A 17,986-nucleotide genomic window follows, 5' to 3' on the forward strand; every position below is an offset into this window, starting at 1 on the left:
CAAATATGGGCAGAAGACCCAAATAGGCATTTCTCCAAAGAAGACACATAGATAGCCAGTAAGACTAATTATCACTAATTATTAGAGAAAGGCAAATCAAAACTACAATGAGGTATCAACTCACACCAGTCAGAATGGCCATCATCAAAATGTCCACAAATAATAAATGCTGGAGAGGGTGTAGAGAAAAGGAAACCCTCCTACACTGTTGATGGAAATGTAAATTTGTGCAGCCACTATGGAAAACAGTATGGAGGTGACTTAAAAAACTAAAAACAGAGTTATCATATGATCCAGCAATCCACTCCTGGGCATATATCTGGAAAAGATGAAAACTCTATTTCAAAAAAATACATGCACCCTAATGTTCATAGCAGCACTATTTACAAGAGCCAAGACAGCAAAGCAACCTAAATGTCCATCAACAGATGAATGGATAAAGAAGATGTGGGATATATATATATAAAATATATATAAAATAGACTATTACTCAGCCATAAAAAGAATAATGCCATTTGCAGCAATGTGGCTGGACCTAGAGATTATTATACTAATTGAAGTAAGTCAGACAAAGACAAGTATCACATGACATCACTTGTTATGTTGAATCTAAAATACTAAACAAATGAACTTATTTACAAAGCAGAAATAGGCTCACAGATATAGAAAATAAATTTATGGTCACCAAAGTGGGAAGCAGGGGGGAGAGATAACTAGGAGTTAGGGATTAACAGCGATACACTACTATGTAAACAGATGAACAACAAGGACCTTCTCTGTAACACAGGGAACTATATTCAGTATCTTGTAATAACCTATAATAGAAAAAGAAATTGAAAAAGAATAGATATATGTACACATATATGTGTAACTGAATCACTATGCTGCACAGCAGAAACTAACACAACATTGTAAATCAACTGTACTTCAATTTTTTAAAAGTGATTAAAAAAAACCTCACTAATTAAATAACCCATTGTGCCTGATAATGGAAAAATTAAAGATAATGTCTTTGACAGCATAGTTAGTATCTTCATTTTTGATCCCCCATGTCCAGCATAGCAGTTAGTACAAAGTTGGTATATTAGAAAGTTTACTGATTGCATTAAGAATGGGTAAAGGAGGGTGGGAAGGGATAGACTGGGATTTCAAAATTGTAGAATAGATAAACAAGATTACACTGTATAGCACAGGGAAATATACACAAAATGTTATGATAACTCACAGAGAAAAAAATGTGACAATGAGTGTGTATATGTCCATGAATGACTGAAAAATTGTGCTGAACACTGGAATTTGACACAACATTATAAAATGATTATAAATCAATAAAAAATGTTAAAAAAAAAAAAAGAATGGGTAAAGGAAGGAAAAAGTAATTCCAATATTGAGATTCTAAACTCAAATCCTACAGGACACCTCTCCCTTCTCAAACTCAGTAGCAATTTTCAAAAAGTCACATGCACAAAAGGGCTGAAGAAACAGGGAAGGCTCAATGACCTGCGTCCTCAGTCAGTCTGACCTCCGTATCTGCTAGAGGCATAAACCCTAACTACCCCAGGTCACTTAGGAGTAATAGCTAACCACTATCATACGCTTACTGTGAGCCAAGAATTGTGCTAAGTACCTACTATTTATTATCTCATTCTAGCCTCAGAATAACTCTAAGCAGGATAAATTATTATTTATAACTTTTATTATTATTCCCATTATTCCAATGAAAAACCTTAGGCCCCCACTTCACTGTTAGTAAGCAGGGGAGTCAGAATGCAAATACAGGTCTGTTGGCCGGTGCTCCTGCCCAATGAGCACACTGCTTACTGCTTGGAAATAGCCCCAGGTTGGACCTGCAGGGCTCTGTGGAGGCCCTTTTCCAAGAAGCTGCCTTAGCCAGTAACCAGAGGCCTTGTGAGACCTGGGGCGGCAGCACCTGCATTCTGTGCACAGAACACTGCCCCACTTGCTGAGCCCGTTGGAGCACCAACTTAAGCTGATCTGCAGCCTCACAACTTCCTCTTTCAATCTTCAGCTGCCAGAAAGTCAATGGTCCATGACTAGTCGTAACCCAATTTTATAGGTGACCGGAGCCCCCATCAGGGGTGAGAGGCTGGAGACGCTAGCTTCCGTCTTCTTCCCCATGGTCACCATGTAACTTAGGGGCCCTCATATCAACTGCTAAAGTCTCACTGTGTCATCTAACTAGGGAGCATTTGTGAGGAAAGGGGCACATCCAGTTCCATCTTTTCCTTTAAAAAGGAGGAAAGCAAAATTTAGAGAGTTAAGGAGCTGGCCTGAGGTTGACAGTGCCAGGACGGGAATGTAAGTATCATGCTAAGTGCCCACAAAGGTGAAATGTCAGAATGTCTTGTTTAATTTGATCCACAAACAGAATCAGAAGAGTGAGTATTGTTACAATGGACCTGCTCCATACACCCCAACAATCAATCAATCAATCAATCAATCGATCAATCAATATTTTTTGATTACGTGTAAGGTGTCTTTGGCAGATGTTGTGGAGGATGCCAAGATCAATTAGCCGTTTTTATTCCTAGAAACCGACTCTCCAATTAAAATCCTGGGCTAAAGAAGCTCCCAGGTCTGAATATGATCCACTGTCATAGTTCATTTGGTCCAGAATCCTTTGAAAGGACTGGCTAAACTTAGGATACCCAATGGGTGTCCTCCTGCTTAGCCAAGTCGGGTTGCTGTGAAAAGAGCACAGGCTTTGGAGTTTGGGCTGGGTATGAATTAGAGAATTTTTACTTGCCTGAAGTAAGTTATTTACCTGTCTGAGAGCCACTTTTCTCATCTATGAAAGCAAGGTAATAAATACCAATCATGCAGGATGACAGGGGCACTAAGTGAGATAATCGTGTAAAATGTCTGGCACTAAGGTATTCAATAGAGAGTAGCTGCAGTACCAGCACCATTATCATCAGTAGTGCCCAGATCAGGTCTTAGGTCCAGATCTGAAACTTGCAGGTCTCTTGGGGCCATATAGAATGAAAGGGGAACCCTCAGGCTTGCAGGGGAGTAAAAGCAGATCAGTAGGCTCTCTCTGTGGCTGGCAGGAGCAAGGAGCGAGGACCATTTCCCTCTCTGGGTTCCCGACTTCAGCACACTTTGGTGACAGCTTGTATTAACAGGGATTTGCCTTTTCAAGGCTGGGAAACAATCCTTCCTGCCTCTGAGCTGGGTCCAGCTGTCATCACATGCTGTGGCAAGTGTTGGTCTCCACCTTTTAAGATCGTAGAGATAACTGAGGGAAGACTATGCTGGTGTAAGGGTTGGAATGTGTCGTTGTGATGGTTAATTTTATATGTCAACTTGACTAGGTTATGGGGTATCCAGATATTTGGTTAAACTTTATTTCTGGGTGCGTCTATGATGGTGTTTCCAGATGAGATTTACACTTGAATCCACAGACTAAGTAGACTGTCCTCCCTGGTGTGAGGGGGCTGTATCCAGTCTATTGCAGGTCTGAATAAAATGAAAGGCTGAGTAAGGAAGAATTTTTTCTCTCTGCTTGACTGTCTTTGAATTAGGACATTAGTCTTCTTCTACCTTTAGGCTCTGACTTGGACTGGAATTATACCACTGGCTCTGCTGGGTCTCTAGTTTACAGACTGCAGATCTTGGTACTTCTCAGCCTCCATAATTGTGTGAGCCAAAGTCTTACAGTAAATCTCTTTCTCTCTTTCCTTTTTTTTCTCTCTCTCTCTCTTCTATTGGTTCTGTGTCTCAGGTGAACTTGGACTACTACAGTCATCCATGAAAGATGTTAGATTACATATTTCAGGAAACGAACAACAGGCGGACTTGCCAATCAGACATAGAAGGTGAAGGAGTACGCAGAGGGAGGTGTTGAGCAGTTAAATGACACATGGCAGAGAAGACAGGTTTACATGCACAGGCTAGCCAGGAAGAAAGAGAGTGGACAACAAGGGTGATTAGGTACTGCAAGCAGGTAACAAGGGCAGACCCAGTTCTGGCAGAACTTCAGGGTCAGGTTGAATATCCATTTCTCCTGAAACCTGGGGAAAAGATCGTGTCTGGAGGTAGAATTTGGGCTGAGTCATTCCATGAATTTCCTTCTGATAGGTTTATTTGACCATTTTTAGAAGTCCAGAGGAATGTCTAGAAATTAAACTGAGGTGGGATTTAATATATGCAAAAGAAAAAAAACATATCCACAGAAATCTAGGACTGACCATGATTATTCTCTACTTATATATGATTGTGTGCATCACTCAAACTATAGAAAAGTACAACTCAGAAAGTTCACTTCTTTGGAGCTGATGTCCAAACACAAAATGCTTTACCAGATATTCTGCTATTTTTTAAGACCTACTGTTTTTGTCTTGTACTTCATAGGGGGAATCTTTCATGGAGGAAGAACTTATACTGAATTAGTGTCCCTTGTAGAGAGACAGGGTTAGCATTCCCCTTGGGTCTTCCAGAATTTGCATAGAGTGACAAGGCTGAAGATGAGAAATACCCTTGGCACAGCAATATTCAAGTTCTACATGTAGGACAGTAGGGTTGTATTTTAATTTTTTCTAATAGACTAGCTCTCCTAACCACCTTTGTCCATTATTCTATTCATGCAATCCATCATCAGTGAATATATGAATATTTATGTGTGGCTCTAATATGTTTAGAACTTTAGCAGGCAATTCCCTTAAAGACTACTGCTGCAGTGTTCTGTGAGCAAATATCAGTGGGTTCCCATGACCCTCTTCTAGGCCAACTTTTAACCTGATTAATTGGAATTATAGTATCTCCAGGCACACGATAGCGGGGAAACAAAACATAAGGCAGATTACCAAGACTTGGAGTTAGAAACATGAGTATGTGCCAGGATCCTACCTGCTGTAACTAAGAGAGTGAGGTTTGCAGACCTGGTTTGTTTGTGGAGAGAGTAACAAAGGGATGGGTACAGCAAATGCAACCTTGACAATGGTCGGTCATTCTAGGAAATTCTTGGGACTTCTTTGTTTTCATTTTCTATCTTAATGAACATTTACAAACTTAACATTGCCACAATCCCAAAGCCTAAGATTTATGCTTCCCAACATTTGTCATACTTTTGTGGTGTTTCCAACAATTACACATTTTATCAAGAGTTCTGTGAGGAACTCAGGTAGGGATTACATGTTTGCCCTCTGGTCCTACCTTCTTCTCTCTTCTCTAGTGCTGGAGAACAAGACAGAAGTCCAAGGGGTTGAATTAGGACATGCTTGGTTAGGTAAGGGGTCTGATGAATTACCCTCTTCCCCATCCACGGTCAGAACCAACTGAGAGATAGATAAGGCAATCCGGCAGAGGAAGAGCACATTGTCAGCTTCATGACTGACCAAGCACAGCTGGATTCCAAATTGCAATCTAGAATTTGGCTAGACTCACCACCAGGTCCTGGTATCAGGGCTGACCTCTTTACTGCACTGCAGAGAACAGCTGCATTTATTCAGCCTGCAAAAGGGAAAATTCAGAAAAGGACTCAGCAGGGATGGAATCCCATGGGCCTACTCCTCCTCTACAACTCATCAATCCATGTGCCCTGGTCCGTGCGCCGAAGTGGAGAGAGACCAGGAGTCTGTCTCTAAACTAGCAGTTCTCGAAGTGTGATCTGAGGACCAGCAACATCAGCAGCATCTGGGAACTTGTGTGAAATGCAGGTTCTCAGGACCTACCCTGAAGTACTGAATCAGGAATACTGAGGCCCAACAATCTGGATTCATAAGCCTTCCAGGTGATTCTGCTGCCCACTTAGGTTTAAGGACCACCAGTCCAGAGAGTAATTCTCAACCTAGAATCATCTGGGGCATTCTTAAAATGTAAGGTTGTCCAGGCCTTCTCCAGACCAATAAAACTAAAATCTCTGGGGTGGGGCCAGGTCTCGGTATTTTAAATATGTGAGGTAGAGGCTGAATATGAGGGCTTTCTGGGTGTTGCAGATGTTTAAAACTAACTCCTTCATGGACATGTTTGTGAGTGAAGAGCCCTCTTCCCAATCCTACCTCAACCCCCCACCCTCATGGCTGGGGATCGCCCTTCTGTAGTTACCTAGAGCGGTAGTTCTCAGCTCAAGGCAACTTTGTCCCCAAGGGTACATTTGATAATGTCAAGGGATGGTTTTGATTGGCAGGGCTGGGACAGGGCATGTAACTGGAATCTAGTGGGTAGAGGCCAGGGATGCTGTTAAACTTCCCACAATGCACAGGACAGCTCCTCACAACAAAGAGTTATCTAGTACAAAATGCCAGTAGTGCCAAGGCTGAGAAACTCTGCTCAACAGCATGTATTTCTGAATCTACCATGTACACTAGATGTATATACTAAGGTTTGGCTGTAATAAAACTGCATCTTTAAATGGTTATCAAAACCCTTTCCTCTAAATTAGACTAACTTTTCTCCTCCCCATTAAGTGAATGAGGAAGGTTCTGGACTTGTGATCAACATTTCTTCAGTTATCTCCCTTATGACTGCGTCTCAGTGTAGATAGATGTCTAGGTTATAGGCTGACGAAGGCTATCCGCCATGTGGGTTTTCTCACTGTGTAAAACCCTTTGCAGAGCGTCCCATGCAGATAGGCATTGGTTAATACTATTCAATGATGACTAAATTAGCTTTTCCTCGTTGGGAAAGACAACTCTTTTAAATGCAAGTGCCACTATATCTCCTCTTAGTGTAATTTCAAAAGAATTTTATTATGTGCAACTTTTGTATCCATATTCTATAATTCTGCATTGAACATTTCTTGCTGTATCATTGGAATCCCAGAGCAGCTTTGTCAAGTGTACTCAGGTGATCTCAAGTGTGTGCTGGGCTCCTTTCCACTCTCTTTCTTTTAACACGTTCAATAGGATACCGATATATTTCCTGCTAAATGTATTCTTTAAATTCCTGCTAAATTTATTGCCAGGGCTCTTAGTTAATCTGAATATCTGATAAGTAATAAATAATGTTTTATTATTAATCATTATATTATTAGCATTTTATTATTAATTATTATATTATTATTAATGCTTGTCCCAAATAAATAAGCTTAGGATATACTAACCTTAAAATATTTATTTGCTGTTTATCTGATATTCAAATTTCATGGACATTTCATGAATTTTCCTTTAATATATACCATCTCTTTGAGAAAATTAACTTTCTTTTTTCAGTAAAATTACTAGAGAATTTTCTATTATAACAAGGGCTGATATTCAGATGGTACATACTAGGAGAGCCATACTGTTTCCTAAAATATCAATATCTACCATATACGTTAGGAATAGGCACTGCTCTGAGCCTCCTAAGTGGTCTTCCAACCTTCCCCCACTTTCTTCTGCGTCAGCAACTAAAGGGTTAACAGCTGGCACTTGGGTAGGGTCACCAAGACCAGGATCAGGTACCTCCCCCAATATCCATTCTGATTGGTCAGTGCCTATATACACTGCCGCTGAATGTTTTTAATATCGTCCCTAAATACAACTCTCAATTTAAAGCATACAAATGAGTCCCCGAAGAATCAAAATATAATTACATCCCGTGTAAGTATTTGAATAAATATATTTTTAAAGTCAAGTACTTTTTCATCTCATTTTACAACCATGTCTTCTCCTCATCTTCCTCCTTCCTAAGTAAACAATGATGGTGCCTCCTTTTTCGAGGTTGCTTTTGCTACCATAACAATTCTCCAGCTTTCCCAGGGGATTAGCCGTGATGCGATTTACTTTTCAAGGAGGGCCCATTTATCTTCCCCCTGACAAATTTCAACACATGCACAGCTCTAGCATGAACATTTCTGCAGATTAATCCCTCACCCTTCTCAAAGAGAAGAATTATTCTTAAACAATCTATTTCAATACAGAGTTCCTGGTGTGAAGTTAATTTCCACAAACCTTGCGAGCGTGCTACCAAACACCATCTCAGTTATTCACTGAGAACAGCAGAAGCCCTCTGTCTTGTAGTTTTTCATCGTATTGTTTAAATGTAAACAGGAAAGAAAGACCAAAGCATGCTTTCTTAAAAATCAGTGTTTCCTGCAAGCTCTTGGAATGGTTTCTGTATAACCATAGTCTGTGGTCATTAACTATCAATAAATATTTATTCAGCATCTACTATACTATCACTACAAATAAATAATATACTATGAAAGGTAAATTTTCATACGGGGGAATCAGACATTATGTGGGTCTGAAAAAAAAAGCTATGCAAAATTAGCTATGTGTTCAGATCAGTATGCTAACAACTTAAAGAGATAAATGTGTTTTATATAGCATGCCCATATTTTGCTGTTAGAAGAAATAACACTTGACTATTAGGAACAGCTGAAAAATATTTAATAGGGCAAGAACAGAGTAATATACCCTGGAAAAATTATCAGGCACCACAAAGACATGATAGGGAAAAGCAAGTAAGAACAGATAAAACAGAAAGAGAGCTAGGGGATGGCTAGAAGCTGAATATGAATCACCAATTCAGTGCTATTGTGATGAAAGTCAATATGATACCAGCACAAATCAATAGGAGTAGAGTAGGCAAGGCTGAAACAATTCTTCTTCTCTCCTCCCCATTAGTCAGAGGGAGGAAAGTATCCTGTTTTGGACAGCACACTAAAAAAGCTGTGCAGAACCCAACCACAATCAAAGAAGAGAAAGCCAACGAGCTAAAGGGACTGAGAAGGAGCTGACAAGAAAGGTGAACACATTGTCAAAAAAGTGGCTTCCAGATGACTTGAAGGCTCTTTTTAAGTATCTACAGTTTTTGAGGATTTACAGTTTTCTACAGTTTTTAAGTATCTACAGTTTTTTTCTGGCCAGTGACTCTGATGATGGAATGTCATATAAGAAAAAATGTCAGTCTAAAATGAACCTTATAGTCATTTTTGATAGACATAAACTCTCACTTGACCAACAGGACACTAAAACAATAGAGTAGGTGCTGCTCTAACACAAAGATTGCCACATGCCTATCTCAATTTTTTTAATTTAAAAAAATTTAAAGGCAATCTTTATGAGTTAATCATCCATATGAGGGTCATAGTCATATTCAACTGTATCATAATTGTTCACAAGACTCACACACCTACATGTGAAATGAGCATTTTAGTATAAAATGCCCAGGATTCTGTGCAACAAGGGCAAGCTGGGAATAGTTGTGCTATACTCTAGAGCTATTTTTCAGTAAACACACATCACTAGTACAAAAGCAGACCAAACCCCTCTCTTGTTGACACCTACATATGCACACAGTTCCACTTCTGCTCCTGAGCCAGGGACACAGCCATCCCAGAATTGCACAAGAGTTACATAGAGTCTAGCTACATTTTCAATCATCTTGCACACTTGATGAAGAACAAGGAGATTGTATATAATAAATATTGATATGTGGCATGCATATTTTTGTTATTGATAATGGAAAATTATGCTTATTAATCTGACTAACTTTCTGGCTAACTACTCTCTTATGGTTCAGTTTTATAGTTCACGGATATGCAGGCCACACTGAATTGGGTAGTAAGGTGGTGGTCTGTTATGATGTGGCTACGGCTTTTTCCTTTACAAGTCCCTTCTAAGAACTTTTTTTAATATTAAAAGATAATGATAGCACTTGCAGCTTCAGTTTCACTTTTCTCTCTTTCCCAAAACTCCTTACTTTTACACAGTAATATTATGCTCATCTGAATATTAAGATACCCATAGAAGGAAAGGTAGGCTCTGCGGTCTGGATTATTATTTTTAGGATAACATAGAATGTTACTTTGGTACAGAAGATTACCATGCTGATGGTTCTCATCACTGCTTGCAGGGACCCTAAGAAGAACATACTACCTCACATCGAAAAGTTCTTTTTTAGTACTAGAGAACTGTTTCTAGTCTTAGATGAAATGATTGTCCATATTTCTCCAATTATAGCTGCACTAATACTTCAGCACATACCTATTCAGCTATTTTGTCACATAAGCACTGTCTTGCAGTGGTCTCGTGCATACTCATTAGATGAGCCAAGGAACAAACCCTCCCTACCCATCCCCAGCATGACACAGAACAACTGAGTGTGCAGAGGCCAAGGAGTGAGAAATATCCTGCTCTTCTCCCATTTATAGTCACACTCTTGTCTTCCTGAGACTTCTTAAGGAAACATCTTGGCAACTCCCATAAGTCAGTTACTCATGAATATTAAAGAGGAATCGGAATTAAAACAAGTGACTGTAGGCGTTGTGACAGTGTATACAGAGCAAATACTGAATGCTTACTAGGGTTCAGACATTGTGTAAGATACTCTGTGGGGATCTAAAGAAAAATCAGAAACAGATTCCAAATGGAAAACCCAAAGTGTGGGATTTGAAATACTGATTTTTGAAATGAGCCTTTTATTTTCAACCAGATTTCCTACAGAATATTTTTTGCCTTGAGATAGCTTCAATTCCCTTAACACGGGTTTTCATATATTTCAAATTCAAAACCTACACAAATAATAATATTTAGAAAACACTATGAACAAATGATGCTACATGATCTTCTGACAAGTGGAAACATATTTCACAAAGATCAAACTGAGGGATTGTATTGATCGGGAGAGATGTTTATTTTTACTCACCAACCTTCACCACTGAGAATCTTAATTTAGGGTATATCATGACTTTCACCCGAATGACAGATTGTAAAAATAGCCTAACATATGTTTTTGCATTGATGTGTAAGCACTGCCAGGTAAGTGTCTTGATATTGTCCGAGGTCTCCTATCTTATGACAAAGTGGCTGATTAAGGGGACAAATACTTACTAGAAATAACTGAGTTACAATATTTTGGTCAGAGAGAGAAATGTGAGTCCTTGTATTTCAGCCCTTTCCCTTTTATTTAGTTTTGCATTTTGTCTTATTGTATCTCTTGGTATAAACTTTAGAAATCAGGGACAAAAAACAATAATTTGGGCCCCGGTTTCCTCAATTCCTTCTTATACTTGCTTTGGGAAGTTCTATTAAACACCGAAGAATTAAGAGCAAAGTTTGGCCAGCAATTTAGTACATGGTGAATTTCAGAAAAAAATATCACACATTGTTGTCAGGAAGCAATTCTAGGTTGTAGGTCTGGGTTCATCAGCCTAAATGTATATGTACATTGGTAGAGTCCTAAAATTCAAGCTTTGTGTTCTGCATGTGCAAAATTTTAAAAATTTGGCCTCTAAATAAGTTACAGACATCAGTGATACCTTATAAATACAACATTCTAAACAGATATTTCAATCCCTCGATCTAAGTACAGATTCCTATCCTGATCTTCTGCTGGTTCTGACTGGTACCACATCTTTACTTAAAACCATTTCTCCTAAAGCCAATTCATCTAATCACCATTATATTAGTTTCCTAATGATGTTGCAACAAATTACCAAAAACCTAGTAGCTTCCAACAATACAAATTTTTAACCTTAGCAATAACTTTTAACAATAACAATAACTTGTGATCTTAACTGTAAATATTTACAGTTCTGGAAGTCAAAAGCCTGAAATGAGTTTTAGGAGGCTAACCTCAAGGTGTTAGTAGTGCCACGTTCTTTCTGGAGGCTCCAAGGGGAGAATTCTCCATCTAAAGGCTGCCTACGCTCCTTGCTTCATGTTCTCTTCTCCATCTTCAGAGTTTATCACTTCAGCCTCTACATTTAAATTGTGTTGCTTGAAAATGTATTTGTATGTGCCTCTTCCAGGAGCCACAGACCATCTCAGCCTGAATACCTTTAACCTACATTATCAGTTCGAGATACTGTTTTTGATTTTTCTTCATAATAGTATGGTAGTATGAATTCTGGACCAAACTCAGGAGAATGGGCTTTGAGAATCAATTTTCAGAGGAGACTTTCTTTTTTAACTCTTTACCCAGAGCCAAGGTCAATATGGGCAAGAATCTGCACATTCTCTTCTCTCTTCCTCTTTCCCCTGGACTGTAAGAGTAGTCCTTACTTTCCATTCAATTTGGTCATGCATTTAAATTATTATTTTTTAAATTTTATCCAAGCATTCTTAAAAATTCTGTACTAGGAAAGTTTCTCAGTATACTCAGCCCACCTTAAATAGATCCCCTTAAAATTAAACTTTGAAGAAAGGGTCTTCAGACTTTAAAAAGCTCTAACATTAAAAAGCATAGTAGATATTTTAAAAAATAAAAAGTCCACAAGTGTACAAAACAGCTTAATATATATTATAAAAGACATAAGGTGAAGCAGAATCACTGTAGTCAAATTAGGTTGTATTTTTTGTCTATTTTTAATTCTATAAAAGCTATAAATATGGAGAGAGAACTTACAATTTTGCAAAGGCACTCAACAAAAGATTGAGTTCTAAAATAACTTGTTCAATAGACAAATTGGTCATAAGGTAAACTCAAATAATATAGTTGTTCATGAATTGACAGTTGTTCTAGGTCTCTGTTGCATCTTCTTTCTAAACCAACTTTTATCTTAGTTTATTTTTTTAAAATGAATTTGTACAATTAAACTGAACTGAGTGACATGTGGGCCTGGCTCAGCTTTCTACTGAATAAAATGTGTCATTTTCTTCATCAAATACACTAGATACTTGGGGAACCCCACAGGGAGAAAACTAATAAAACAATTGCATTGAAAAGTTTTAGTTTTAGTTGTTTTATATATACGATAATTACTGCCTAAAAATATTTCACACAAATCAGCTAACTTCTCTAATATTTAGTTTGATGGCAGCATTGTTAGAAATACATGGTTACCATCAACAGAGACATATTAACATTCTCAATAACCAGCATCATAAAACAACTGGCCAAGGAGCTATGCTGCTCAATGATTCTGGCTTCTCCATTTTGAAACTGCATTGGAGTACTCAGTGTGGGAAGATGATTGACCCCCAGAGATGCTGAAATTTTAAATACATAATGCAATTGATTCGTAGAGCCAAGGTTGCTAATTGGGTAATATTGTGCCTGCCTATGAATTGGCTATCATAAATTAGACTAAGGCACCTTAGGATATTACACAGATCCTTTCACTCATAAAGTATATTTCATTAAATTGGACATTGCCTGGCACATTATGTATATTATAGTTTAAACAAAACTATTATATTACCACAAAACTGTTTCTTGAGTCACTTAACCACTCAGCATAAAATCCATGGACACGTAACAGGAGTCATTACAATACGAAATGAAAAACTAATTAAAACACCACAGTTGTGTGCCAATTTTTTTTCCTAATGGCAATATTAGAGACCTAACACAATTTTCTCTTATTTGTTTCAAAAGATTACATTTTTTTCTTCTTACCTACTCTGGTATAAATTAAAAATCATTTGTAAGTAACATGCAGAAATTACATACTAGTTTAATAGAATATTTTATTCTCTTTGTCCACTCACTAAATATTGGTTTGTACACTAACTCATTCTTTCATGCCAAAGGAAGTTATGTACCAACTGAATATGAACTGGTCACAGATATGGCGTTTTCATGTTACCAAGCCATTTCCGTAGTTAGTGACTGAAACTATATGTACATTCAAATAAGGACTACTATTATTAGGGTACAAATAACTTAATATCAAAGACAAGAACAGACATTATAAATGCACTACACTGTAAGATCCTTGAGGGGAAAGAGGTACTTCCTTGGCCACCCTTGGCATGGTGCCTGACATGCAGTGGATGTGTAATTCATATCATCTTAAATTATGTGATTTTTAGTACAGAAGAACCAGCTCTCTGAAGCTCTGCATGCACATGATTGTGTGTACACGTGTACACACACTCACACACACACCCACGTTCCCCCTTTGAAGAGAAATAAGATTTCCTTCAATTTCCTAGCTCAGTTTCAGCTAATCTTCTGTAACTAAACCAAGACCAAGAAATATCTCAGCAGTTTCTAAAAAATGCCAACTCCTCCACATCCATCTTTCAAAAAGGGAGTGCAGAATTCTCCTAGCAACAAATACCCACTAATAATAGCCTCAATGCCACAGAAATCTTGATGTGAAAAAAGATTAACAGAGTCCATTTCCCAGTGAATAGAATTTCTTGTCTTTTTCTAAGGCAGAGTAGCTGTGCCTGTTCCGTATTTTCCCTCATTGCCTTTTCATTTGGGGAGGGGTATGCAGTGATGACCAGAGCCACAGGTCGAGGGACAAATTTAAGACATCTTACTCCTTCCTCACAGAAAACCTAGTCACAAAAGATTTCAGAATAGTGTTGTGAGAATCTACCTTGAAAATGAAAGAATGTTTATAGAATCCTCAATATAATAATTATCTTTTTTCTATGAGCTCCTCAACAGTGAGGAATTCTCTTAAATTCAGTCTTGTGTCCAAATGACTCATGAGTCTGGGGACAAGAGTATCAGTATCTTAAGAACCACTTTTTGAAAGTCTCCCTGAGGCTACCCAAGTGTACTAATAGCCAAGACATGTGCTGGGATACTGCCAAATGAGAATTTAAGGTGAGAAGACCCTATTTATCTTACTTGAAAAATGATTTTAGAAGACTAGTATTTCACTTCATTTATTGACTTTTTGAACTTTCTTACAGCTGGAAGACTTCTTGTGCCTTGTTTGCAATCTTGTGCTCTTTCTTCCAACCTTCTAAACACTATATGTTTATAAGATTATTATTTCTCTGAGCTGAAACTGGAAAATGTTTTCTCGAGAAGCATTTTCAGTTGCCTACAACTTGGTGAAAAGATACTTATTCTTGTTGAAATGTTGCACTGTTATGGTATTTGAAGAAATATTGATTAATGCGAGCATATTTTAAAACTGCTTACTTAAGGTTCACTAGTCAATTTTTAACCTTCCTTTAGGTTGCTCTCTCATAGCAAGATGCACTAAGCAGTGGATTTTGCTACTACCTCACCTTTCTGCCTCTCAACAAATCTTTCCTCAATTTTTTTTTATTTTAAAAAAATCTTAAATTTTTACATTTAGATACCCAAAGCAATCTGAAACCACCATCACAGAAAAGTGACAAGACGTGTGGGTAGGTATGAATATATTTCAAATATTTCAAGTACACTCACCTTCCTATGGCTAACAAATATGCAAGTGAACAACATATAAGTCGGGAAATTGAGATGGGTCATTCTTGTGTATAGAATCTCTGGAAATACCAATCAATCACTATTATTATCATTTATCAAGTGATTTAATTCTCATAATTCCTAAAGAAAATAATTTTAATTTCTATCCATGAAAAAGATGTTGTACAAAATATATTTGTGTGAACAAAATAGACAAGTTAGTAAGAGTGTTTGGACATTAATCTTATAATTTGCTTTTTACATTTATACACGGTATGAATTAAAATATCTGTCATTCACTGCTAAGTTATTCATGTCACTCTCTACATCAGGGAATTCAGATCCTTTCCCAAAGGGACTTGGAAACTAATAATACAGCCCTGTTCTTTTTCTGTATGCTATCTCAACAACCTCACTTGAGAAGTTGCTTCCTCAGTGTCTTTTTACCCTTTGCTGCACAACAAACTACCACAAAACTTAATGGATTAAAACATTTCCTGTGCTGGTTTTGCCTGGGCTCACCCATGTGACTGCATCAACTGGAAGATCAGAGAGGCTGGAAGGTCCAAGCTGATGTAATTCACATGTCTGATATCTGGTCCTGGCTGTCACCTGGGAAGCCTCAGTTCACCCAATGGCTTCTCATCCCCCAGCAAGCAAAAGTCACTGCACATGGAGGTCTCGGGGTGGCATTCCAGGAATACAAAGACAGAAACTACAAATCCTGTTGAGTCCTAGCCCCAAGAATTCACCCAGTGTTGCTTCTGGCACATTCTATTGGTCAAATAAATCACATGACCAGCCCAGATTCAAGGTGTAGAGAAAGACTCCACTTCTGAATGGAACACCAAAGTCATATTGCAAAGGGGCCTAGTACAGTGATTGGAGGAATTTGTGGCCATTGAACAATCCACCAACCTGGCCACAAAGGCCAGCTTCTCAGTTCATACGGCATGTGGACGTCTCATTCCTGGTATTTGAAATGGCAAATGTCTGATTCTCTGTGCATCAAGCATTTGAAAAACACCACATGCAATATTATAAATATTAAATATTCCATACAATTTTCAAGAAGAAAGAAAGAGTAATCCAGAGCTATGGTAAATAATTTTTTCCTGATCAAACGAAGAACTTGATGTCATAGGCCTCATGCTTCATGCTCCAATTCAATATTTCCTGTTCTGTGACAGTAACCTTGGTGTCTTGTAAGAAAAGTCACCTGGCTCAGAATTCAGCAAGAGCCCACCATGGGCTTACTGGGCGACCACTTCTAAATAATGCTGTGCTTTAAATACCCTTTTGAACAGGTACTATATGTACAGAATTATGATATTTTCTATGGATAGAACATATAGGTAAGGACATAAACAAATGGTAGATAACATATAAAATTCAGTTGCATTTCTTTACACTAACAATGAATTAGCAGGAAAAGAAAGTAAAGAAAAAATACATTTCAAAATCACATCCAAAACAATAAAATACTTAGGAATAAATCTGACCAAGGTGGTGAAAGAATTATATGCAGAGAACTACAAAACACTGATTTAGGAAATTCAAGATGACTTAAAGAAATGGAAAGATATCTCATGCTCTTAGATTGAAGAATCAATATCATTAAAATGGCCATACTGCACAAGGCAATCTACATATTTAATGTCATCTCTATCAAATTACCCAGGACATTTTTCACAGAACTAGAACAAACAATCCTGAAATTTATATGGAATCATGAAAGACCCAGAATTGCCAAAGCAATACTGAAGAAAAAGAACGAAGCTGGAGGAAAAACCCTCCTAGGCTTCAGACAATACAGAGCTACCATAATCAAAACAGCATAATATTGGCACAAAAACAGACAAAAGGATCAATGGAACAGAATAGAGAAGCTAGAAATAAACTCACAGACTTACACTCAATTAATCTTCAACAAAGGAGGCACAAATATACAATGGAGAAAAGACAGTCTCTTCAGCAAGTGGTGTTGGGAAAACTGGGTAGCAGCTTGTAAGTCAATGAAGTTGGAACACTCCCTCACTCCATACACAAAAATAAACTCAAAATGGCTTAGACTTAAATATAAGACAGACATTATAAACATTCTAGAAGAAAAACACGCAAAATGTTCTCAGGCATAAATCTTAGCAATGTTCTCCTAGGGCAGTCTACCCAGGCAATAGAAATAAAAGCAAAAATAAACAAATGGGACCTAATTAAACTTACAAGCTTTTGCACAGCAAAGGAAAACTATAAGCAAAACAAAATAACAACATACAGAATGGAAGAAAATTTTTGCAAATGAAACCTACAAAGGCTTGATCTCCAGAATATATAAGTAGCTCCTATGACCTAATAAGAAAAAAACAAACAACCCAATCCAAAAATGGGCAGAAGACCTAAACAAGCAATTCTCCAAGGAAGAAATACAAATGATCAATAGGCACATGAAAAAATCCTCAATATCACTAATTATCAGAGAAATGCAAATCAAAACTACAATGAGATATCACCTCACACCAGCAAGAATGGCTATGATTTAAAAGTCCAAAAACGATAGATGCTGGAGAGGGTGTGGAGAAAAGGGAACCCTCCTACACTGCTGGTGGGAATGCAGTTTGGTGCAGCCACTGTGGAAAACAGCATGGAGATTCCTCAAAAAACTAAAAATAGACTTATCATAATGATCCAGCAACCCCAATTCTGCATATATATCCAGAGGGAACTCTTAATTCAAAAAGACACATGTAACACAATGTTCATAGCAGCACTATTTACAATAGCCAAGATATGGAAACAGCCCAAATGTCCATCAGCAAATGACTGGATAAAGAAGATGTGGTATATTTATACAGTGGAATACTACTCAGCCATAAAAAAGAATAAAGTAATGCCATTTGCAGCAACATGGATGAAACTGGAGACTGTCATTCTAAGTGAAGTAAGCCAGAAAGAGAAA

General features: G+C 37.8%; 1 long non-coding RNA gene across 5 annotated transcripts in view; it reads right to left on the reverse strand.

Moving 5' to 3' along the window:
• Window positions 1-17,986, reverse strand: part of LOC141578160 (uncharacterized) — a 302,298-nt gene that overhangs the window by 202,299 nt on the left and 82,013 nt on the right. For 4 of the 5 annotated variants that reach the window (XR_012508181.1, XR_012508178.1, XR_012508180.1 and 1 more), the window contains exon 3: window positions 5,407-5,472. The exons of the other annotated variant lie outside the window; for it this stretch is intronic. This is a non-coding gene — a long non-coding RNA (uncharacterized LOC141578160). The remainder of the gene's footprint in view (window positions 1-5,406; window positions 5,473-17,986) is intronic. 5 annotated transcript variants of the gene reach the window in all.

Source organism: Camelus bactrianus, chromosome 7, assembly GCF_048773025.1.
Source record: "Camelus bactrianus isolate YW-2024 breed Bactrian camel chromosome 7, ASM4877302v1, whole genome shotgun sequence".
Lineage (NCBI taxonomy): Eukaryota > Metazoa > Chordata > Mammalia > Artiodactyla > Camelidae > Camelus > Camelus bactrianus.